Source organism: Anomaloglossus baeobatrachus, chromosome 7 (genome assembly GCF_048569485.1).
Source record: "Anomaloglossus baeobatrachus isolate aAnoBae1 chromosome 7, aAnoBae1.hap1, whole genome shotgun sequence".
In the NCBI taxonomy this organism is placed as follows: Eukaryota; Metazoa; Chordata; class Amphibia; order Anura; family Aromobatidae; genus Anomaloglossus; species Anomaloglossus baeobatrachus.
The window spans coordinates 39,261,960-39,287,323 of record NC_134359.1 but is presented as its reverse complement, the minus strand read 5'-3'; positions in this window follow the sequence as shown (position 1 = coordinate 39,287,323).

The window sequence follows — 25,364 nt, the reverse complement described above, 5'->3', positions numbered from 1 at the left end:
ATTATTCAAATTCCTCACCTCCTATTAAAATGTAAAATCCTCCAATTCAGCACTACACTAAACACCAAAACTGAGATTTCAATTTCTGTTCTTGTGGTTAATTCATTATATTTAAATTTACATGGAATTAGGATTCATTTAGTTTAAAATTCTACAAAATAATAAAAAAAAAAGTGTCAGGAAATAATGATTCCTTGTGAGAAGAGAGAAAGGGAAAAAAAAAGCTTAGTCTTGATTAAAGTTTAATTAAGGATCTCATTTGGCAGTACTTTTCACACCGATCTACACCAGCAGATTTTCCAGGGCTTAACTTTATCGTGCAGAAAATCCCCTTTTATTACTCCCAACCTGTTGTAGAAGCTGTTGGCACAGAATGACGCTCGGTTCATTCACGAGCCTTGTTTGCTGCTGAGAAAAAAAATCGCAGGTCTCTAGAGAAAGCTCCACTGTGGTTCAATTTAATATCAGTCCCATCACTACAAGGCTCCAACTCATTATTAATGATACTATTCATTAATTTCTTGTTGGGTTTGGATGTTATTATTTATTAATATATTAACGAAAACTCCTGAGATGGAAACATAATGAGGCTCCTCACTGCTATTTTAACCAGCTGTGAACATTAGTTTGTCGCTCAAATTGCAAATAACACAAACAAATATGTAAATACATACAAACATGTAAGAAATATACAAACACACTAAATGGAAAAAAGTCATGGAACGCATGAACATTGCGCCTACATGAGCTTTTATGACATCCTATTCTAAGTCCATAGAAATTAATATGGGTTGGCGCCCACTTTGCAGCTATAAGAGTTTCCAGTCTTCGGGGAAGGATTTCTACAAAATTTTGGAGGTGTCTGTTGAACTTTTTACCTTTTTATTCAGAAGACCATTTTTGAGGTCAGACATTGATGTAGGAAAGGACGGACTCAAAATCTCTTTTCTTGTTCATCTCAGGTGTTAGATAGGTCTGAGGGATGTCCGGGCGGTCATGTTCTTCCACCAAACTTTTCCAACCATGGCTTTATGGAAGTTGTGCACTGGGCATAGTCATTGGGAACAAAAAAGGGTCTTCCCTAAACTCCACAAAGCTGGAAGCTACAATTGTCCAAAACGGTTTGAATCCTGAAGCTTTAAAGGGGTGGTTCACTATTTTGCAATAGGTGCCATATCTGTAAAACTGATAGGTAAAGCTTTTTTCTAATACCTTGTTCAGCCAATGAGCGGCGCTATTATGGATCGCTCATCCCCATGAAATGACCTCCGAGATTTGGGGATGTTACATCAACTTCCAGTTGACTTGACATCACCAAGGCCAGCCCCAGTCTTCCTGAGTGACTGGACTGTGGGCGGCGTTTCAACGCTCATTACAGCCCAGCGTCACAGCACAGCATATTGCTAGGGCTCTCCTTCACTACAGAGTGGCGCAAGCAGGGGCAGTGCTGAGCTATAACGCTAGGCTGTGATGAGAGGTGAAACTCCGCCCACAGCCCAGTCACTCAGGAAGACTGGGGATGGCCTCGGTGATGTCAGAGCAACTGAAAGTTGATGTGACATCACCAGATGTCAGAGGTCACTTCATGGGGATGAGCAGATTGCAATAGCGCCACTCAGAGGCAAAATTGGCTGAACAAAATATTTAGAAAAAGCCTTCCCTATAAGTTTTACAATGATGTGGCCACTACTGCAGAGTAGTGAACCACCCCTTTAAGATTTCTTATCAATGGAACTAAGAGGCTGAAACCAACCTTTCAAAAATAGCCCATAGCATTATCCCTCCTCTAATAAACTGTACAATGGGCACAATAAACACCAAAAAAGCTGAGCTGTGACAAATGTTCAGGAAACATGCAACATTACAAGCATGTGAATAGCAGCCTCAAGACAAGAAAAAAACCAAAGAGAAAAATTGTAGGAAAAATACCCTGACTATAAATAAATAAATTGCAAGTGCTTAATAACAGGGTACTTAGGATATACATGTTTGCAAAAAGGTAAGAAGCTGTCCCACCTCGTCAAGGTGTACCCGTCTGGGACAGTCCCTAACCAACTAAAGTTAAAAACATTTTATATACCTGACTTGTGTCATGTCAAAACTCCAATGTGGATGGTAACAAGTGGTCAGCTGGGTCCCGGACTACATACACAGCAAATTGGGAAGCAAAATTGATTGCCCAGTCTCAATATAAGGAGGGCTGCACCCCCATCTTGCGCTAAAGCAAGGAAGCAGACAAAAAACACCAAAAAAGCTGAGCTGTGATAAATGTTCAGTAAACATGCAACATTACAAGCATGTGAATGGCAGCCTCAAGACAAGAAAAAAAACAAAGAGAAAAATTGTATGAAAAATACCCTGACTATAAATAAATAGTACCTGCCTTTGAGTAGCATCTGACAGAGGAAGTTCCTCCCTCGTCGCGATGGTTACCTCATACACGTAGTTTGCCACTACAGGATGTATATCGGGTAACCATAACGACAAGGGAGCAACTTCCCCTCTCAGACGCTACTCAAACGCAGCGCGCTGGCCAATCAGAGGCAAGCGGCTCCTGCCTTTGACGTCAGCACTCTGGCAGCAGAAGTTCAGGCATCGGTAGCTATGGTTACCCGATACACATCTTGTACCGGCGAACTGCAAGTATCAGGAGGCCGGCGATAGAAGGTAAGGTAAGGTGAGCATAATATGTGTGTGTGCATGTATGCTTGTGTGTGTTTGTGTATGTTTGTATGTGTTTGTACATGTGTGGAATGGCACAATAGGGGACCAGGATGGGACATTTACAAGTTGTGGAAGGAATTGTCTGCATTGCAATGATTTCCTATGGGAAATCTTGCTTTGCTAAATGAGTAACTTGGTTAACAAGCAGACTCCCAGAACAGATTGTTCTCGTTAACCAAGGTTCCGCTGTATTAACATTGAATGACAGTATTACTGTGAAAAGCCAGTTACGCTTTTGGTGATCGAACCGTTATCGAACATAACCTCGAACTGTCGAACTTGAAGCTAATTGTTCACGTTCATCCAACGACTCGAACATCGCCTAAAACAGGTCAAATTTGAGATTGGCGAATAGTTTGATTCGAACACCGCTCATCTCTATTTATATACACATAAAAATGTGTTCAATATAGAATTTACTTTGGAGTAGAATTGAATTCTACTTCAATTTTACAAAAATCCTCATTTGCCAAAATTTTTATCTTTTGTAATTTCCACATCTTATCATTGTCTTGCAGACAGAAATTCCTGGGCATTTTATATCATTTCTGCACATGTGCAAGAAAGGTCACTCACAACATGCTCTATAACCTTAAACACATGTGCAGAATTGGGGATTTTACCTGTCATGCTGGTGATAAGTAGATGCAATGGGGTCCATATAGGATACAGTGAGGAGCAGAGGGACCGAAGAGGTGAGTGATAAGGTGAGTTTAGTTTTTTTGGTTGTTACTGTTTTTTTTACATAGTATGTTAACCATGGTCTGGGTTCTAGAAAAAAAAATTGTGTATTATTATTATTATTATTATTATTGTTTATTTATAGAGCACCATTGATTCCATGGTGCTGTACATGAGGGGGTTACATACAGAATACATGTACACGTTACAATAGACAGACTAGCACAGGGGGAAGAGGGCCCTGCCCTTGCGGGCTTACATCCTAAAGGATTTTGGGGAGGAGACAGTAGGTGGGGTGTAGGTTGGGCGGCAGCTCCGCACGGTGGTGGGGCGGCAGCTCCGCACGGTGGTGGGGCGGCAGCTCCGCACGGTGGTGGGGCGGCAGCTCCGCACGGTGGTGGGGCGGCAGCTCCGCACGGTGGTGGGGCGGCAGCTCCGCACGGTGGTGGGGCGGTGAGGTTATTGTAGATTATAGGCATTTCTGAACAGATGAGTTTTCAGGGTCCGTTTGAAGTTTGCAAGTGTGGTAGATAGTCTGACGTGTTGAGGCAGTGAGTTCCAGGAGACTGGGGATGCTCGGGAGAAGTCTTGGAGTCGGTTGCATGAGGAGCGAATGAGAGAGGAGGATAGAAGGAGATCTTGGGAGGACCGGAGGTTACGTTTTGGAGTGTAGCGAGAGATTAGTTCAGAGATATATGGAGGAGACAGATTATGGATAGCTTTGTAGGTCAGTGTTAGTAATTTGAATTGGATACGGTGGAAGATTGGGAGCCAGTGGAGGGACTTGCAGAGAGGAGAAGCGGGGTGGTATTGAGGAGAGAGGTGGATCAGTCGGGCAGCAGAGTTAAGGATGGACTGGAGAGGGGCGAGTGTGTTAGCAGGGAGACCACAGAGGAGTATAGTCTAGGAAGTCCCAAGAGCCAGAGATGTAATTAGGCTGCTATTGTGCCCTGTGCAAAATTTGGGCCTGTTCAACAAATTCCCTGCCTCCCTCATGTTGGACCTTGTTGCATTCTAAATCTTATAAAAACATTCGAGTTTCCTCCCCTCCCACTCATTATGTAGTAATGTCCCCATCCTCTGCTAATGTCTACCATCCTGGTATATATGTCCCCATCCTTGTATTCATGACCTTCATCCTGGTATATAAGTCTCCTATCCTGGTATATATGTCCCCCTTCCTGGTACATATGTTCCCCATTCTGGTATATATGTTCCTCATCCTGATATATATGTCCCCCATCCTGGTATATATATATCCCCACCCTGAGCCAATCCTGTTATCTATTTCCCCATCCTGGTATATTTGTCCTCCTCCTGGTATATATGTTCCCATCCTGGTATATATGGTCCCTATCCTGGTGTATATGTCCTTATTCTGGACCCCTTCCTAGTACATATTTTGTCTCTAATGCACAAAATCAAACAAACAAAAAAAACATTTTACTCACCTCCCTCCACTCCCACATCATGCAGTGTCCTCTTCTGTAGGCAACTCACAGTGGTTGGCAGCTGACATTGGTGTGTACGCCATGGCACATGATGTCACTGTCATGCGCCCCCAGTCACGTGCACTCCAAAATCAGCTATCAGCCACTGTTTAGCAGGTAGCTTGCATTGCAGTGCAGTGACTTGATGGGTCTCTATGGTGTAATGCATTTTGGCTGGATGTGCGCCCTCGGATGCACATCCAACTGAAATAGGCTTTGCGGTCAGTTTTTGTGACCTCTGCGACCACATGTTACACCAGTGCCCAGAGGATAAAGGTTACAAAATTTGCAGAAAATAACTTTGCTAAGAATCAAATATCCTGGAAAAATTCAACCGATCTGGCAAATTCTAATTTTTCCGCATCCCCTCACCTTTTCCTTTCTGCAAATTTTGTGGAGCACTCCAATTTTTCAAATTAAATTTTCAGTTCAATACATTACGTATCGCATCCAGCTGGTAAAACCTTCAACAGACTACAATTCACTCCACCATGACTAGGTGGCCAAATAGACACATGTAACATCTCCCTACAGAGTATAGCAATTTTTTATTTTTTTTTTAGAGGTAGCCAATCATATCGTCAAGGCAAGACATCAGGTAACGAAGTCAAAATTGTTATAAATACTTCAAGACATACATGTACTCAGAGGTACGCTCTCCACCTACATTTCATCCTTACGCCAAATAAACTGACTACTGTCTGCTTCATCTAATATCATTGTGTTTTCATAAAACACTAAATTGTGTATATTTACATTACAAAAACATTAAAAATCTTGATTTTCTTCATTTTTTTCTAGTTCTGGAAAATTAATTCTGCAAGTTAAGAGTCCTCCAATTTGGATAACTAAACCACAGCATGATATTTACTATTATTGTCATATTTACTAATAAAAAGAATTGCCCAACAATCATTTTTATACTTTACGTTGGTCATTTCCAAACATTCTTACGTCTTTATGCGGATTTTTTACTCTAGAAGCGTAGATTTATTTTTGTCTTATTTTTCTGGTGGAATTTTGGGCACCTCTGTGTAAATTATTAAATCACATTATCCTTTGAAATAATTTGTTTTTAATCTATTGTAGCTATGCATATTAATAATACAAAAATAGATGCTAATAACTTGCAAGTATTTTAGCACATCTTTGTATTAATTTACATCAGGTGGCATACAAAGGAAGCATCATTTGTCTATCATCTCCATAACAATTGAGGTAACATCTGAAAGTAAAGTTTTAATCTGACGGGTGCTTATTCACGTCTGTGCAAATCATTTGTGTCTTAATACACCTCATGACGTTCAATGGATTAGCCGGGAATAATTCAACTTGTTTTTAATCTGTATTAATATTGGTTTCGCCGTCCAGTTTCCAATAGACTAGCCTTCTGGGCATAATCTTTTGGCCTTAGGTTTACTGCCTATGCTAAGAAAACATCTGTAAATTATTCTTACTATCATATGTTACATCATACAGATTGTTTTTTTTTTTATGAAATAACTAATCAATATATCATATTCCTTTTTTTAATAAAATTAATATTTCTATTATTTATCTTTTGTTTACATAGTATTAATTTTATATATCATCATATTGTTTTATTGTAAATATTATTATTGTTATTATTTATAACACTATTTTTTAGCATTCTATACATTTTGCTTGGGGTAATATCAGGGGTTAATGACAGCTCACAGCTGCCACTAAGCTCTAGATTAGTAATGGAAGGTTTCTATGAGACCCCACCCCATTATTAATCTGTAAGTTAGAAATATACAAAAACACCAAAAAAATCCTTTATTTAAAATACAATACAAAACAACCCACCCTCTTTAACTCCTTTATTTATACAAAACATCCAGTTTTGTTTTATTGTAAATATTATTATTGTTATTATTTATAACACTATTTTTTAGCATTCTATACATTTTTGCTTCCAATTGGGGTAATATCAGGGGTTAATGACAGCTCACAGCTGCCACTAAGCTTTAGATTAGTAATGGAAGGTTTTTATGAGACCCCACCCCATTATTAATCTGTAAGTTAGAAATATACAAAAACACCAAAAAAATCCTTTATTTAAAATACAATACAAAACAACCCACCCTCTTTAACTCCTTTATTTATACAAAACATCCAGTTTTGTTTTATTGTAAATATTATTATTGTTATTATTTAGAACACTATTTTTTAGCATTCTATACATTTTTGATTCCAATTGGGGTAATATCAGGGGTTAATGACAGCTCACAGCCTCTCACTCCCAAACTTTTGGGGCCGGGAGGTGTGTGGCTCCCAATATCTAATACCTGTGACCCACCGGCTAAGCAAGGGACCCACAGGAATACATCACAACATTCCCTTGCTTAGCCGGTGGGTCACAGGTATTAGATATTGGGAGCCACACACCTCCTGGCCCCAAAATTTTGGGAGTGAGAGTGTGTGGGTGCCCCTAAGGTGTTTGTCCTACTTATGGAACTCTAGGGGGTTAATCACTATTTCAAAGGCTCCCTCCTGTGACCTACGGGTATAGCAGCCACCCACGGGGTGCTGAATTAACATAAATGCTCTCTATAAGCAATTAATTTGGCCCACCTGGCTGTATGGGGTCGAGGTTCCTGATAGTGAGCAGACTAATGTTAATGTGCTATTTCGGGAAGCACATAATGAACTTCTTTGGATGTCTTTGTTTAATAATTAAATCAGTGTGTTCACACAGGGTTACTCTCGACTATCCCCATGCAGGTCATGTGGGTAATATGATGGTGATTTAGTATTTATGTAATTGCTATGTGTTTTTACAGACCAGTGATTGTGTTGAAGTATTATGTAAAGATTTAGACAGACCCATTTTGGTCCCCACCCACCCTTCCCCCAATCCGTGGGAGTCACAGTTGTATCTCTCTCTACCCTGCTGTGCCTTTGTGTTTGTCTATATGTTTTTTATTTTATTTTCTAAATAAATAAAGTATTTTTAAGGAAGTTTGGCATCATATATATTCTTGGTCTGAGGATATAAGTGGTATTAACATGGGAGACTCAGTGTATATATAACACCTAGTCCTTTCTGCTACTATTTTAAAGTGCATGATTCAGGTCCCCATAGACTTATATGGAAATTGGTGTCCGGTCAGATAGCCGGAACTGATTTAAAAAAAAATCAGTTTGGACCCGCTGATTTTGGATATTCATTGATATTTATGTTTTCACAAGGACGGTGTTTCCATGTAAAATACACACATGTACTGTTTTTTTTCTGGCACCACAGATGATAAGGCCAAATACAAATCTATGGGTCTGTGAAAAACATGTACAGCAAACGGATGGCATCAGTGTACAGTCCATGTGCTCTCGACGGCTACTGGTATTGATGTGCTCTGGTATTGATGTGCTACTGGTATTGATGTGCTCTGGACAGGTATTGATTAGAATGGGAGGCAGATATGCAGTACCCGGCCATGGCCACTATCAGAAGACCGAGCAGCTCCGGAACTGAGAATTTCCGGCTGCCTGCTGCCGCCCCCGGGTCTGAGAACAGCTGATCGGCGGGGGTGTGAGGTGTTGGACCCCAGTCGATCAGACATTGATGACCTATCCTAATGGGTGCTTTACACGCTGCGACATCGCTAGCAATAGCTAGCGATGTCATGCGCGATAGCACCCGCCCCCATCGTTCGTGCGACATTTGGTGATCGCTGACATAGCGAACATTATGGCTACGGCAGCGTCACATGCACATACCTTGACAGTGACGTCGGTGTGACCGCCGAACAATCCCTCCCTTAAGGGGGAGGTGCGTTCAGTGTCATAGCGACGTCACTGCGGCGTCACTAAGCGGCCGGCCAATAGAAGTGGAGGGGCGGAGATGAGCGGGACGTAACATCCCGCCCACCTCCTTCCTTCCGCATTGCCGGTGGACGCAGTTAAGGAGATCTTCGTCGTTCCTGCGGTGTCACACATAGCGATGTGTGCTGCCACAGGAACGACGAACAACATCGTTCCTGTGGCAGCAGCGATATTAAGGAAAGGAGCGACGTATCAACGATCCCCGTTTTTGAACGATTTTGCGATCGTTGATCGTCGCTCCTTGGTGACACACATTGCGATGTCGCTACCGGCGCCGGATGTGCATCACTAACGACGTGACCCCGACGATATATCGGTAGCGATGTCGCAGCATGTAAAGCATGCTTTAGGCTAGGCCATCAATGTAAAAGTAGTGGACAATCCCTTTAAGTAGTTGTCAGACAAATGTTCATTCTGCTGACAGCTGTCTCTCCCATTTCTCTCATATCGCTCCCGATCAAGCATTCCCTATAAAATGATTTTCTCTTCAATTCCAACTGCATGATCCTTATGTCCTCAACATCATTAGTAGGGAAGTTAGGAATATCTGTGCATAAGTTTACCAACACTTTCACATAGAATAAAGCGGGCTTTACACGCTACAACATCGCTAGCAATTGCTAGCGATAGCAAGCGTGTAAGCACCCGCCCCCGTCGTGTGTGCGATATCATGTGATAGCTGCCGCAGCGAACATTATCGCTGTGGCAGCGTCACACGCACTTATCTGGTCGTCGTCGTCGCTGTGACTGCCGAACAATCCCTCCCTCAAGGGTCAAGGGGGAGGGACGTTTGGCATTACAGCGACGTTACCGCGACGTCACTAAGCGGCCGGCCAATCAAAGTGGAGGGGCGGAGATGAGCGGGACGTAACATCCCGCCCACCTTCCTCCTTCCGCATTGAGGCCGGCGGCAGGTAAGGAGACGTTCCTCGCTCCTGCGGTGTCACACACAGCGATGTGTGCTGCCGCAGGAGCGAAGAACCATATCGATAATCAACCATTACCGATTTTTGGTTTTGGGACGACCTCTCCATGGTGATCGATTTTCACCATTTTTGAGGTCGCTTAAGGTCGCTGGTAAGTGTCACACGCTGCAATCTCGTTAATGACGCCGGATGTGCGTCACTAACAACGTGACCCCGACGATAAAACATTAACGATATCGTAGCGTGTAAAGCCCGCTTAAGTCCATGTTTACCCTTATGCAGTTTGGTCCATATTTTGTCCTCCAAAACCAGTAGTGAAAACTGCAATGAAAAATTTGCAGTTTATTTCGACCCACTCAGCTGTAACATACAAATAGAAGCAATCTAACACATTCCTTTACATAAAATGTATTTTCTACTATTACTTGGAACTAAATATTATCTTAATACTTTCTATTTCCACTTACAGGACAGTGCATCCACGGACACACCGAAGACCCAGGCAACATTTCTATGTCCATGTTTCCACATTAGATGTTTTGCCTACTACTTTACTGTTTTACTCTTTTACTTGCCTAGTACCTCATCTGCAAAACCAATATCTGTAATCTGTTAGGAAAATAAAAGAGGATTTGTTCCTGCCTCTAGTAAATTACATTTGTTGTGACATGGTTTGCAGATAGTCGCTCATCTTTATAATGACTATTTATATGCGGAATGAAAAAAATATTTATTTAATCCATATTGATGTTCACATGAAATGTTGGGATCTGGAAAGATTTTTTTTTTCATCCTAGAAGAAATCCAAAATAAGGGTGGCATTTTCTCTAAAGGGTGCTTTACACGCTGCGACATCGCTAAAGATATATCGTCGGGGTCACGTCGTTAGTGACGCACATCCGGCGCCGTTAGCGACATCGCAGCGTGTGACACCAAGGAGCGACGATCAGCGATCACAAAAGCGTCAAAAATCGCTGATCGTTGACACGTCGCTCCTTTTCATAATATCGTTGCTGTTGCAGGTACGATGTTGTTCGTCGTTCCTGCGGCATCACACATCGCTGTGTGGGACACCGCAGGAATGACGAACATCTCCTTACCTGCGTCCACCGGCAATGAGGAAGGAAGGAGGTGGGCGGCATGTTCCGGCCGCTCATCTCTGCCCCTTGTCTGCTAATGGCCGGTCGCTTAGTGATGCCGCAGTGACGTCGCTATGAAGCCGAACGCACCTCCCCCTTGAAGGAGGGACTGTTCGGTGGTCACGTCGCTGTAAAGGTATGTGCGTGTGACGCTGTGATAATGTTTGCTACGACAGCGATCACCAAATGTCGCACGAACGACGGGGCCGGGTGCTATCGCTAGCGATGTCGCAGCGTGTAAAGCACCCTTTAAGACTTTTTTTGTTTTTACTGTATTTATTTTAGCAAAATTTTAGTAACATTTTTAAAAAATTGCATAAAACATTTTCTTTGTTTTTTCCTTTTTACAATAAAACAACGCAAAAAAAACCACTGTGTAAAAACATCTAAAATTTGCCCAAGATGACTTACATAAGTTGCATATACTATCGGATTCTTCTTTTGTTACATGTTGCTCTAGATCCCTTTACTGCTCTTATTCCGAGGTTAATAACGGTGCATGGAAAGAAAGGCAATCATCCTCTTCTATATTCTGCCACTTGGAATACAGTACGTGTGATATTCTCAATGCTAAAGTTGGGGTTGCTTGGGTTCAGTTAACAGACAAAGTTTGCCGTAGTCTTTGGTCTCCATGATGAGAAGACAGTATTTCTCATTTACAAATCTAAAATAGGATGTTGGGGGTCTGTGAACCATGCTTTAAAGATCCATCAGAGTGCACCATGTCTGCAGTCATTTCTCCCACACGGAATCTTACTGACAGTTTTAAATTTTAATTGAAATAGTGAACGAATGTCTGAATTCTTCAACAAGTCTATACATCCTTGCGATGAAAAGCAGATGTACAAGGTTTTTCTAGGTCCTAAAAAAATATTTAGGGGTACTTTGCACGTTGCGACATCGCTACCGAAATATCGTCGGGGTCACGGTTGTTGTGACGCACATCCGGCACCGGTAGCGTCATCGCAATGTGTAAATCCTAGGAGCGACGATGAACGAGCGTGAAACAGTCAAAAATCGGTGATCTGTGTCACGTCGTTCATTTCCATGATGTCGCTCCTGTTGCAGGTATGATGTTGTTTGCCATTCCTGCAGCACCGCACATCGCTGTGTGTGAAGCCGCTGGAACGACAAACATCTCCTTACCTGAATCCCGATGGCAATGCAGAAGGGAGAAGGTGGGCAGGATGTTATGTCCCGCTCATCTCCGCCCCTCCGTTTCTATTGGCCGGCTGATTAGTGACGTCACGGTGATGTCGCAGTGACGCCGAACACACCTCCCCCTTGAAGGAGGGATTGTTCGGCAGTCACCGCGATGTCGCCGACCAGGTATGTGCGTGTGAAGCTACCGTAGTGATAATGTTCGCTACGGCAGCAATCACCACACGGGGGCGGGTACTATCGCGCTGGACATCGCTAGCCGATGCTAGCGATGTCGCAACGTGCAAAGTACCCCTTATTCTTGGCCATTTCATACACCAGTCACAAAAAGTTAGGGATAGTCAGCTTTTGGGTGAAATTTCCGAATAATCCTAAAATGTCCTCTAAGGTTTTCAGTTGAACATAATATGACCTTCTGATCTTTTGGATGCTCATGTCCAATTGTTCAATATTTCAGGACTTTTTGCACATTTTGCTGTTCTTTAACAAGGAGCTTAATGGCAAAATTTACAACATGGGGTTAATCCATGAATCACCCAATACATTTCAGGGTTCAATTAGAATTGGTATTAAACAGTCCTCCTCATCAAACTGTTCATATTTTGACATCATGAGACCAAAAAAAGCACCTAAAAATTGATCAGCAGTACTACGCTATTACAAGGCTTCTAGCGGGATATTCTCAGACGGAAGTGGCCATTGAGCTTAGAGTGTCATCAGCAGGTTGTACATAGATACAGAGAGACTGGAAGAATCATAGAAAGGCAGAGAAGTGGACGTCCATTGGTCACATCCCACACTGATGACCGCTTCATTGTGAACATTTTTGGAACTGGATGATGAATGCCACACAACTCCAGGCATATTTAAGAGAGGTGAGAGGCACCCGAGTGTCATCAGACCATTCGGAATTGTTTACATCAGCGTGGTCTGCGTGCTAGACGACCTGCAAGGTACCTGACCACACCACTGCCCATGTAGAATAGGTCCAAAATTTGCCGCTAATGTTTGTCTATAAAACTATATTACTTTACAAATCCTCATTAAAAAAGCCACATAAAAATCCCCTGAGGAAACCCACCCGAAACGCACTTCTGAGTTACTGATATCAGATCTGGGAGCAATGGATAAGCCACAGGATCACAGTTACTGATAGTTTAGTATATTGTTCATGTGACTTCCTATGACAATATCTAGTGGAATCCTTTATTTGGGATGATTTTACTATTGACCTCATTATATAAAATCCTTGTTACACTGTGATTGGATGGTTCTCATATTTAGTAATAGTGTCAGATCATATACTAAACATTAACCCCTTTTGGCACTGCCCCTCCTTAAATAAATGATGTGCACACATTTTCCATGCCCTAAAGTTTTTGCAGCCCAAGACTATAACAGATGTGTTAATTGCACCTTCCTATAAATTTAGAGATTGACTGAGTGCTATTTTCAATAGGTAGAGGGTTATAGAGAAGTACAAACAAAGAATTGGGTATTTTCAAATCTAACATGACCATCATTTATTTCTCCTGACTAGGGTTGGTGTGAATCGATTAGTATGCCCTTTTTCATCAGTCCCATCAGTAATCTGATGGGTCGCACCATGTTATCCCTGAGACCTGCCTCTTACCTGATGACATCCATAACGTTTCATTTCATTTGCTGGTGTGGCATGATTTTGCATATATCGAAATGATGATCTTGAACCACGTCGGCTAGTCAAAAGAGGAACTGCAAATGCTGTCAGGTAAGAGTTGGTTCTCGCGAGAGTATCCTAGTGACTGATGGATCAGGTATCACGAGTATATCATAGGTGACAGGCAGTTATGTATTTTTGGGTCGTATAAGGTCACTGCGATTGGCTGCACAGAATGTTCCCTGATGTTCCTTTTTTCCTGCTGTCAGTATTTATTGGTATAGGTAGCTTTCCTGCTGGATTCATCTCTTTACCTTTTGGACCCAGCAGTAGCTCATCTTCCACCCACCTGTTGACTATCAGTATTCCCTTGGTGTTTAAATACCCCTTCCTTGCTATGGACTGTGCTGGTGATATTTTCAGTTCATTGATGCTGATGTGACAAGCAGGTGGTTTGTTCTCCTCTGTGGTAGCATGGTTGGAAGCTCTGCTGAACCCCTACCTTATTCATCTAATTATAAGTAGTTCATGCATTTTCCATTGTGTGTCCTTCTTGTTGTCTTCTATAGTTGTTTAGTGGGGTTGATAAAGAGCTCATCCCATCCGTTCCCTATTTAGGGCCTAGAATTAGGGATACCTAAGGTCAGGTATCCGGCTCGGCACATTGGTGCAGAACCTATCTAGGGCGGTGAGGGACCCCAGGGACCAGCAATAGGTTTGGTCAGGGGTCACCATCTTCTCTTTCCATAGACACAGGGATTCCATTCGCTTTAGTTTCACCATGCGCTTGGTATTTCCCCATACCTAGTGTGACACCAGGTCCAGTGAATCCATTTCCATCAACTTTACACCTGACATTGCAAGATGGTTAGGAGGTCCCTATAGACAGATTCTCAGGGGATTACAGTTTTGATCTGCAAACCAAATGAAACACATACTCACTAGGGATGATTGAATATCACCAATATTCAGCTTCGCGAATATTCGACGAATAGGCCGCCGCTATGCGAATATTCGATGCGCAATGTAAGTCTATGGGAAGCCCAAATAGTTCCTATTCGGCAACTATTCGGGTTTCCCATAGACTTACATTGCGCATCAAATATTCACAAATAGTCGAATAGCGGCGACCTATTCATCGAATATGGGAGTAGCCGAATATTTGAGGTATTCGATCATCCCTAGCACTCACCCCTATTTTTATTTGCAAACCAATGATCTGCAAAAAACTCGTGCATGTAAAAAAGGCCAGTGGAATATGATGGACGTGAGCTCTATCTGTAAGGCCCCCTTCACATGTCAGTGATTCCAGTACTTATGACGTCCGTTTTCATACGTACCGGAGACACGGACATACGCAGACCCATTAAAATCAATGGTTCTGCACACACATCTATGTTTTCTCATGGACGTGTGTTCTGCATGGAGACAACTCTGTTTTTCTTTGGCAGCACTTATGTCACACAGACCACGCACTGCTGTGATTCATGTGACATCAGTGTGACACATAATGGACAAAACACGTGTTTTTGAAATAAAATAATTTTCTATACTCACCTGTCTTCAGCGCTGCTGTCTTTGGTGCTGCTGTCACTTGCTCATTATGCTCATGAATATGCGCTACCTCATGCACCCAGAAGGAGACAACAGCATCGGAGACAGCAATGTCATGGACAGTTGAGTAAAAAGTTCCTGCTCTCCATGTGCTATCACGGATAGCACACGGAGAACACACGTGTGCCAAAATCACAGCACACGGAGGGCCATACGCACCTTCAACACGGTTCATGCAAAACATGTGTATTTTGCACGTACATGTGAAAGAGGTCTAAAAACATGTCTAAAACGTGTACAACAAAAGTGGATGCCTGAATGAGCCTTTTGGGTATGGGCACACTGATTTTTTTCAGTTTTTGGAGCAGAAACTCTACAAATCCTCCTCAAAAACTCAAAACTTAAGAGTTTCCGCTTAGTTTCCTCTCTAAAAACTGTCTGCGCACATACTCTTAAGGCCGCTTTACACGCTGCGATCTCGCTAGCGAGATGGCTAGCGTGCATACCCGCCCCCATCGGTTGTGCGTCACGGGTAAATCGCTGCTCGTGGCGCACAACATCTCACGAACCCGTCACACGCACTTACCTACCTAGTGACGTTGCTGTGACCGGCGACTCGCCTCCTTCCTAAGGGGGCCGGTCGTGCGGCGTCACAGCGACGTCACTAAGTGGCCGCCCAATCAAAGTGGAGGGGCGGAAATGAGCGGGACGTAAACATCCCGCCCACCTCCTTCCTTCCTCATTGCAGGCGGGACGCAGGTAAGGAGATGTTTCTCGCTCCTGCGGCTTCATACACAGCGATGTGTGCTGCCGCAGGAACGAGGAACAACATCGTACCTGTCGCTGCAGCGAAATTATGGAAATGACTGACACTACACAGATCACCGATTTACGCTTTTGCGATCGTTTATCGGCGCATCTAGGCTTTACACATTGCGACGTCGTTACTGGCGCCGGATGTGCGTCACTTTCGATTTGACCCCGATGAGATCGCACTAGCGATGTCGCAGCGTGCAAAGTACCCCTTAGGGCGGCTTTGCATGTTGAGACATTGCACGTGCGATGTCGGTGGGGTCAAATCGAAAGTGACGCACATCCGGCGTCACTTTTGACATCGTACTGTGTAAATGCTAGATGATACGATGAACGAGCGCAAAAGCGTCGTTATCGTATCATCGTTGTATTCACCGACATTTCCATAATGCTGGTGCCGCGACAGGTACGATGTTGTTCCTCGTTCCTGCGGCAGCACACATCGCTGTGTGTGAAGCCACTGGAGCGAGAAACATCACCTTACCTGCCGCCGGTGGCTATACGGAAGGAAGGAGGTGGGCGGGATGTTTACATCCTGCTCATCTCCACCCCTCCGCCGCTATTGGCCGCCTGCCGTGTGACGTCGCTATGATGCCGCACGACCCGCCCCCTTAGGAAGGAGGCGGGTTGCCGGCCAGAGCGACGGTCGCAGGGCAGGTGAGTGCATGTGAAGCTGGCGTAGCGATAATTTTCGCTACGCCAGCTATCACAAGATATCGTACCTGCGAAGGGGGCGGGGACTATCGCGTGCGACATCGCAGCATCGGCTTGCGATGTCGCAACGTGCAAAGCCCGTCTTAGGGTTAATAGATGCAACAGAGTCTTTTATCACACACCATCTATTATAATACATAAGGAATATCTATATATATAATTGCCTTATTCTGTCTGTCTGTCTGTCTGTCTGTCTGTCTGTCATGCTCCGAAATTGTGTCCTTACGGGGACACAAAGCTGATTGGCCGCTGGGCTCGCCATGGCCCCGCCCCCCCACACGGATTGGCCTCTCGCCCCGGCTCTCTGCAGGCCCCGCCCCCCTCACGCAATGCACGCTCGCTGTGGCCCAACTGACACGGGGCTCCGATTCCCAGGTGAGTACACACACATCAGATCACACTCACTCTCACACACACCTCACACATCACATCCACACATCACATCCACACATCACATCCACACATCACATCCACACATCACATCCACACATCACATCCACACATCACATCCACACATCACATCCACACATCACATCCACACATCACATCCACACATCACATCCACACATCACATCCACACATCACATCCACACATCACATCCACACATCACATCCACACATCACATCCACACATCACAACATGCTGGGATATCGCTTGCTTCTACACCGGCTCCGTCAGGATCCCGGCAGCGCCAGACATAACCTTGCGATGCTGGGATCTTAACGGAGGCCGTGAAAGCTGGTAACCATTATACACATCGGGTAACTAAGGTCCCTTAGTTACCCGATGTGTATCATAGTTACCAGTGTACACCGGCTCACACTCACTCTCACACACACCTCACACACACATCACATCGCATCCACACATCAAGGTCCTGCAGCTGCGGAACATACATAACATAACAGCACACACACACACACACAAATCAGATCACACTCACACACACACATCACATCGCATCCAAATACTCACAACATCCTGGGATATCGCTTGCTTCTCGGCGGCGATATTGTGCTGTGAGCTTCCAGGACCTGACGGAGGATCACATGGCCAGAAGCATGTGATATCCCCGGATGTTGTGAGTATCAGCGCGTATGTGCAATATCGTCAGTGTCTGTGTGTGTGAGTGGATGCGATCGGGTGTGTGTGAGTGGATGCGATCGGTTGTGTGTGTGAGTGGATGCGATCGGTTGTGTGTGTGAGTGGATGCGATCGGGTGTGTGTGAGTGGATGCGATCGGTTGTGTGTGAGTGGATGCGATCGGTTGTGTGGGTGAGTGGATGCGATCGGTTGTGTGGGTGAGTGGATGCGATCGGGTGTGGGTGAGTGTCGGCAGAGGAGCACGGCGTGCTGGAGGAGGCTGGGAGCAGAGAGGCTGATCTTGGGGAAGGCTGGGAGGGGAGGCTGATGCTGAGGGAGGCTGGAAGGAGAGAGGCTGAGCAAACGTGCTCCATCCGCCATACTGCGCACTCCCCATCGTGCTGCATCCCCCATGCTGCGCACTCCCAAACGTGGTCCATCCGCCATGCTGCGCACTCCCAAACGTGGTCCATCCGCCATGCTGCGCACTCCCAAACGTGCTCCATCCGCCATACTGCGCACTCCCAAACGTGCTCCATCCGCCATACTGCGCACTCCCCATCGTGCACCATCCGGCATGCTGCGCACTTCCAAGCGGATGGAGCATGATGGGGGGTGCGCAGCATGGCGGATGGAGCACGTTTGGGAGTGCGCAGCATGGCGGATGGAGCACGTTTGGGACTGCGCAGCATGACGGATGGAGCACGTTTGGGAGTGCGCAGCATGACGGATGGAGCACGTTTGGGAGTGCGCAGCATGCCGGATGGTGCACGATGGGGAGTGCGCAGTATGGCGGATGGAGCACGTTTGGGAGTGCGCAGTATGGCGGATAAAGCACGTTTGGGAGTGCGCAGCATGGCGGATGGAGCACGTTTGGGAGTGCGCAGCATGGCGGATGGACCACGTTTGGGAGTGCGCAGCATGGCGGATGGAGCACGTTTGGGAGTGCGCAGCATGGCGGATGGAGCACGTTTGGGAGTGCGCAGCATGGCGGATGGAGCACGTTTGGGAGTGCGCAGCATGGCGGATGGAGCACGTTTGGGAGTGCGCAGCATGCCGGATGGTGCACGATGGGGAGTGCGCAGTATGGCGGATGGAGCACGATGGGGAGTGCGCAGCATGGCGGATGGAGCACGTTTGGGAGTGCGCAGCATGGCGGATGGAGCACGTTTGGGAGTGCGCAGCATGGCGGATGGACCACGTTTGGGAGTGCGCAGCATGGCGGATGGACCACGTTTGGGAGTGCGCAGCATGGCGGATGGAGCACGTTTGGGAGTGCGCAGCATGGCGGGTGGAGCACGTTTGGGAGTGCGCAGCATGGCGGATGGAGCATGATAGGGGGTGCGCAGCATGGCGGATGGAGCACGTTTGGGAGTGCGCAGCATGGCGGATGGAGCACGTTTGGGAGTGTGCAGCATGGCGGATAGAGCACGATGGGGAGTGCGCAGCATGGCGGATGGAGCACGTTTGGGAGTGCGCAGCATGGGGGATGCAGCACGATGGGGAGTGCGCAGTATGGCGGATGGAGCACGTTTGGGAGTGCGCAGCATGGCGGATGGACCACGTTTGGGAGTGCGCAGCATGGCGGATGGAGCACGTTTGGGAGTGCGCAGCATGGGGGATGCAGCACGATGGGGGGTGCGCAGCATGGGGGATGGAGCACGATGGGAGGTGCACACCTCCCCCCAACACACACACATACGCGCACTGCACAACACACACACACTAGGAATCACAAACAACGCCCTACACAGACACCCACACACACAGACAACGCTGCACACACAAATATACGCACATACTGCACAACACACACATTGCTCAAAACATACCTCCCCCCAAAACACACCACACACACACAAACCGCACAACACACACACACACACAACGCTACAGACACACAGCGCTCCACAAACAACGCAACACACGCAACACACATACAACACCGCTCTCACCCCCCGCGACACTCAGAACATGTACAGCGCCCTACACAAACACTTGGTAACTACACACAACAACATCTATATATATATATATATATATATATATATATATATATATATATATATATATATAACAAAAATCATACATGAACTACACAATACGTAAATTCTAGAATACCCGATGCGTAGAATCGGGCCACCTTCTAGTAATATAATATATGTCTAAGTAGCGCTACCTGCCCGGTTTAATGAGACAATAATACATAGCTCATCCTACCGTAATTAGGAACACCGGGCATTTTATTACATTTGGAAAAACAAACACAAAGTAACATCTATTTAATGCTAAAATATTTGACAAGCTAATTTCCAGCTAATACTTCTTATTCCCCGGCAGCTCCCAACAGATAATATTTTTCAGCGCCAACCAGATTAGCCGGTAATACGTGTTCAGGGAAGACCAAAGACTATCTGAATATAATTTTTTACTTAAGAACCGCAATACATTATCCAACACTTAAATTGGAAGAAAATAAATGGAGCCACTTACTGAACCCTAATCATCTTTAGTTGTACGAGCCCCAGAGAGCGCTGCCGAGCTTTCCAGGAGATGGTAATTAAACACACCGTGGTGTTTTTCTAAGGTTTTCTTATCTTACATTAAGATACAAAATAAGGTCTATATTTTACTTTTCTTAGGTCACAAAAATAATGGATTTCTTTTTCTGGCATTTAGCAGCACAAACTGTGTGTGGACAGAGCTTGTCGACCATTAAACCTGCACTCATGTTACTAAACCGTACAAAGCTTCATCAAATTGCATTGTCCGGGGTAAGCGGTGGTTTATCTATTAAGTGCGAGGGATGAGCAAAATATAAATGGAGGGCAAAAACTATTAGCCGGCAACTGCAGGTTAGATTAATAAATTGATATTATGGATAATGGAAATTTTTGTTCTTACAGTTGCTTTGGCACCATTGACATTAATAATAGGCAATATTAGTATATATTTTTTTCTTAATTATGAATATATTTTATATTTTTTCCTAATTAACAGACTTAAAAAAATAGAAGTTGGGAGGTTTTAATTTTTGTTCTAAGAATCATGCAGATGGCTGTAATAAATAATAATAATAATAATAATAATATAATAATAATAATAATAATAATAATACCACTGCTCTTCTTTTCTAACACTTCTTGGGTCCCCCACAGGTATCCATGATTTTTGTTCTGATTTGGATAGGCATGTGACCAATATAATCAATGCTTCATAGCTGAAACCAGTGATTGCCAGCAGCGGTCTTATGTGCGTATGGTCAAAATTTGATGTATAAATATTAGGGATGATCGAATGTCACAAATATTCGGCAATATTCGGCATCACGAATATTCGACAAATAGGTCGCCGCTATGCGAATATTCGATGCGCAATGTAAGACTATGAGAAGCCCGAATAGTCGCTATTCGGCAACTATTCGGGTTTCCCATAGACTTACATTGCGCATTGAATATTCGCAAATAGTCGAATAGCGGCAACCTATTCGTCGAATATGGGTGTAGCCGAATATTTGAGGTATTCGATCATCCCTAATAAATATGTGACCACTTTAGTCAATCAGTGGCTGCAACACGGAACCAGGGGTGAACATATCATTGGGGTGCAACTTGTTGAGCCACACAGAGGCGCAAGGGTTAAAGGGGTGGTTCACTACTCTGCAATAGTGTCCACTTCTCTGTAAAACTGATAGAGAAGGCTTTTTCTAAATATTTTGTTCAGCCAATTCTGCCTCTAAGCGGCGCTATCGCGGTCCATTCATCCACATCAAGTGACCCCCAGGCTCCATGATCTCAGGGATTCGGTGATTTCACGTCAACTTCCAGTTGACCCGACATCCCCGAGATATGCTCCAGTCTCTCTGAGTGACTGGGCTGTGGGTGCTATTTCGCTGCTCGTCCCAGAACAGCATGGCTCCTGCTTGCGGCACTCTGCAGTGAAGGAGACCATGAGCGACATGCTGCGCTGTGACGCTGGGATGTGATGAGCAGTGAAAGTCCGCCCACAGCCCAGTCACTCAGGTCCACTGGAAGTTGACTTGACATCACCATCGTCCCAGAGGTCACGGAGCCCGAGGGTCACTTCATGGGGATGAGCGGATCACAATAGCACCGCTCAGAGGCAGGATTGGCTGAACAAGGTAGTTAGAAAAAGCCTTCCCTATCAGTTTTACAGGGATGTGGCCACTATTGCAGAGCAGTGAACCACCCTTTTAAGAGGGGTTCACTTCCACCTCTAAAGCAGGTGGAGTTGTGCATTATGAGGAGCTATTGGACTGCAAAGGGCCCATATACTGTTCTTGTACAGGGGCCCTTTTCTGTCTGTGTCGGCCAGTGCAATGGGGCATTGGTTGAAACTTCAGCAAGTGATCAATTTAGCCAGGAAAGAAGTCACGTAGACCTGAGACGCACTTGATGAGTGGCAACGAAGATCAGAAAGGTATGTATTTACAATGCATTCTTTAAGAATAAAATATATACAGTATATATATATATATATATATATATATATATAAATAAAAAATATATAAAGCTGAGTGTATGTGTGTATGTATGTGTCTATGTATATTCGCTAAAGGAATCCGCACCGTCGCATTTACAATCACGAAATTTTGCACAGACACCCCATGTGACTATGTTTGGATGGGAAAATTTAACCCCGCGCTTTACAGTTACTCTCCAAAAACCCTGCTTCCATTAAAGTCAATGGAGCTGCGAGCTATTAGGTTATTAATAGGAGCTGTGATTGGTTGCTATAGAAACAAAGGACATTGTTAGTATAAGAAGCTTATGTGTGAGATAATATGATGTCGGTGGGGAGACGGATAGAAAGAGAGAGAGAGAGACAGATAGGGAAAGAGACAGAGAAATAGAGACAGACAGGGAAAGAGGCAGACAGACGCAGACAGACAGGGAAAGAGACAGGCAGACAAAGAAAGAGACAGACAGACAGGGAAAGAGAAAGGCAGACAGGGAAAGAGACAGGCAGAGAGACAGACACAGACAGGGAAAGAGACAGGCAGACAGGGAAAGAGACAGGCAGACAGAGAAAGAGACAGACAGACAGGGAAAGTGACAGGCAGACTGGGAAAGAGACAGAGACAAGGAAAAAGACAGAGACAAGGAAAGAGACAGAGGCAAGGAAAGGGACAGAGAGGGAAAGAGACAGACGGGGAAAGAGACAGACCGGGGAACGAGACAGCTATATATATATATATATATATATATATATCATACTGTATATACAAGAGACCCATGTGTAAGAATTTTTATTGTGTCATATTGAATCCATGTGGCTCCATACTATAAAGTCATAGTATACTGTGTAAGGTGCTCCATATAGCTTCCAGGAAGGAATAGTTCCTAAATATTGTATCCAATGTACATGCACATTCTACTCTCTATTTACAGCTCATACTAAAACCTGTCCACTCTCTAGATCAGTGGGGAGCTCAAAAATGAGCATTTTTTTGCTGATGGGGCCACCATTGCAGAGTTCTGATTCTCTCTGTCGATTTCTTTATAAAATGAGCACTGCAGACTCATAGGGAGTGTTTTGAAAAGTCGGAGACATGCCTCTTCTTTTCTTCTACTGCCCCCTTATAAGACCATGACAACAGTGCTGGGTTTGTCAGAGGGCAGTGGAGGGGAAGTGAGCTGTGTCAGAGATTAAAAGAAAAAAAAAAGCAGATGGGGATCAGAAATGGGTGGCGCCATCTATCCACAGGAGGGCGTTAGATATGTTGATAGTGGTTGATGATGAATGACGAAGTTCCAAGAATTCTCACCCAATGCACAAACTGACCTAAAGGGTTTGTCCACCACTATTAGGCTATGTGCGCACGTTGTGTTTTTTTCAGCGTTTCTGCAGCGTTTTTATCAGCAGTGTTTTTGCGCTAAAACGCATGCGTTTTTGATTGCCAGCAAAGTCTATGGGAAAAGCAGAAATCCTGTCTGCACTTTGCTTTTTTTTCTGCAGCGTTTGATTTGCATATTTGTGGTCAAAAACCATGCTGAAAAAGAAGCAGCATGTCAGTTGTTTTTGCCATTTCTGCAGCGTTTCCTTAACATTGGAGTCAATGAGAAATGGCAAAACGCAACCAAAATCACAATTCCTGCGTTTTTCATGCTTTTTACCTGCTTTTCCACTGCGTTTTTGGCTCCAAAAACGCATGCTTTTCTGGACAAAAATTAATGGGTTCTAATGTTCCTTTACACACACACAATAACCGAAAATTTAAATGTTAAAAAATTAGAAACTTCACCTATTTTTCTGATAAAATGTGCATAACCACTATTTTCTCATTAAAAATGATAATTTCCCATATAGTTTTATTAAAAGTTAATTTTATACTTTTTTTCTCTTTTTTCATTCTTTTTGACTAATTCAACTTTATTTCTCAGTGTCTTCATCTCAAAAACGCATCTGCAGAAACGCAGGTGAAAACGCAGGTAAAAAGCGCTAAAAACGCACTAAAAATGTGGTAAAAACGCATGCGTTTTTAGCGCTAAAAAATGGTCAAAAGCCATTTGGTCAAAAACCAAGGGAAGGAAAACGTGCAGAATAAACTGCAGGTACTCCGACGCAACGTGCGCACATAGCCTTATAATGATGGCCTATCCTTAGGATAGGTCATCAATGTCTGATTGTCTGAGGTCTGACACTCGGCACTCCGCCAATCAGCTGTTTTCGGTCCCGGCGGCAGCAGGCAGTCGGCAATGTTCATTCTGGAGCTGCCCCGTCAGCTGATAGTGGCCTTGGCTAGCTACTGGACATCCGCCTCCCAATCAAATTAATAAGAGGCGTATGTACAGGAAGACGGGGCAGCTCCGGAACTGAGCATTTCCTTCTGCCTGCTGCCGCAACCGACACCTGAATCAGCTGACCATCAGGAATGCCAGGTGTCAGACCTCAGACAATCAGACATTAAGGATCTATCCAAAGACTAGGTCAGCAATGTAAAAGTACTTTGTAACCACTTTAAATTAGTGTATTCTATGAAGTCTACAGACCAATCTCAGTAAAACATGATTTTTCATCCTATAAAAAGCCCTGTGTAAAAATAGTTGTAGGCAGGTTTGGAAATGATGCTGTTAAGTAAAAATATTTCAGAAATAAAACTGTTAATAGTTTACTTTTATCAAGTACAAAAATGCAAAGTGAATTAACAAAAGAGAAATCAAAATCAAATAAATATTTGGTGTGATCACCCTAAGGCGGACTTTGCACGTTGCGACATCGCAAGCCGATGCTGCGATGTCGCACGCGATAGTCCCCGCTCCCGTCGCAGGTACGATATCGTGTGATAGCTGGCGTAGTGAAAATTATCGCTACGCCAGCTTCACATGCACTCACCTGGCCTGCGACCGTCGCTCTGGCCGGCGACCCGCCTCCTTCCTAAGGGGGCGGGTCGTGCGGCGTCATAGCAACGTCACACGGCAGGCGGCAATAGCGGCGGAGGGGCGGAGATGAGCAGGATGTAAACATCCCGCCCACCTCCTTCCTTCCGCATAGCCGCCGGCGGCAGGTAAGTAGATGTTCCTTGCTCCTGCGGCTTCATACACAGCGATGTGTGCTGCCACAGGAACG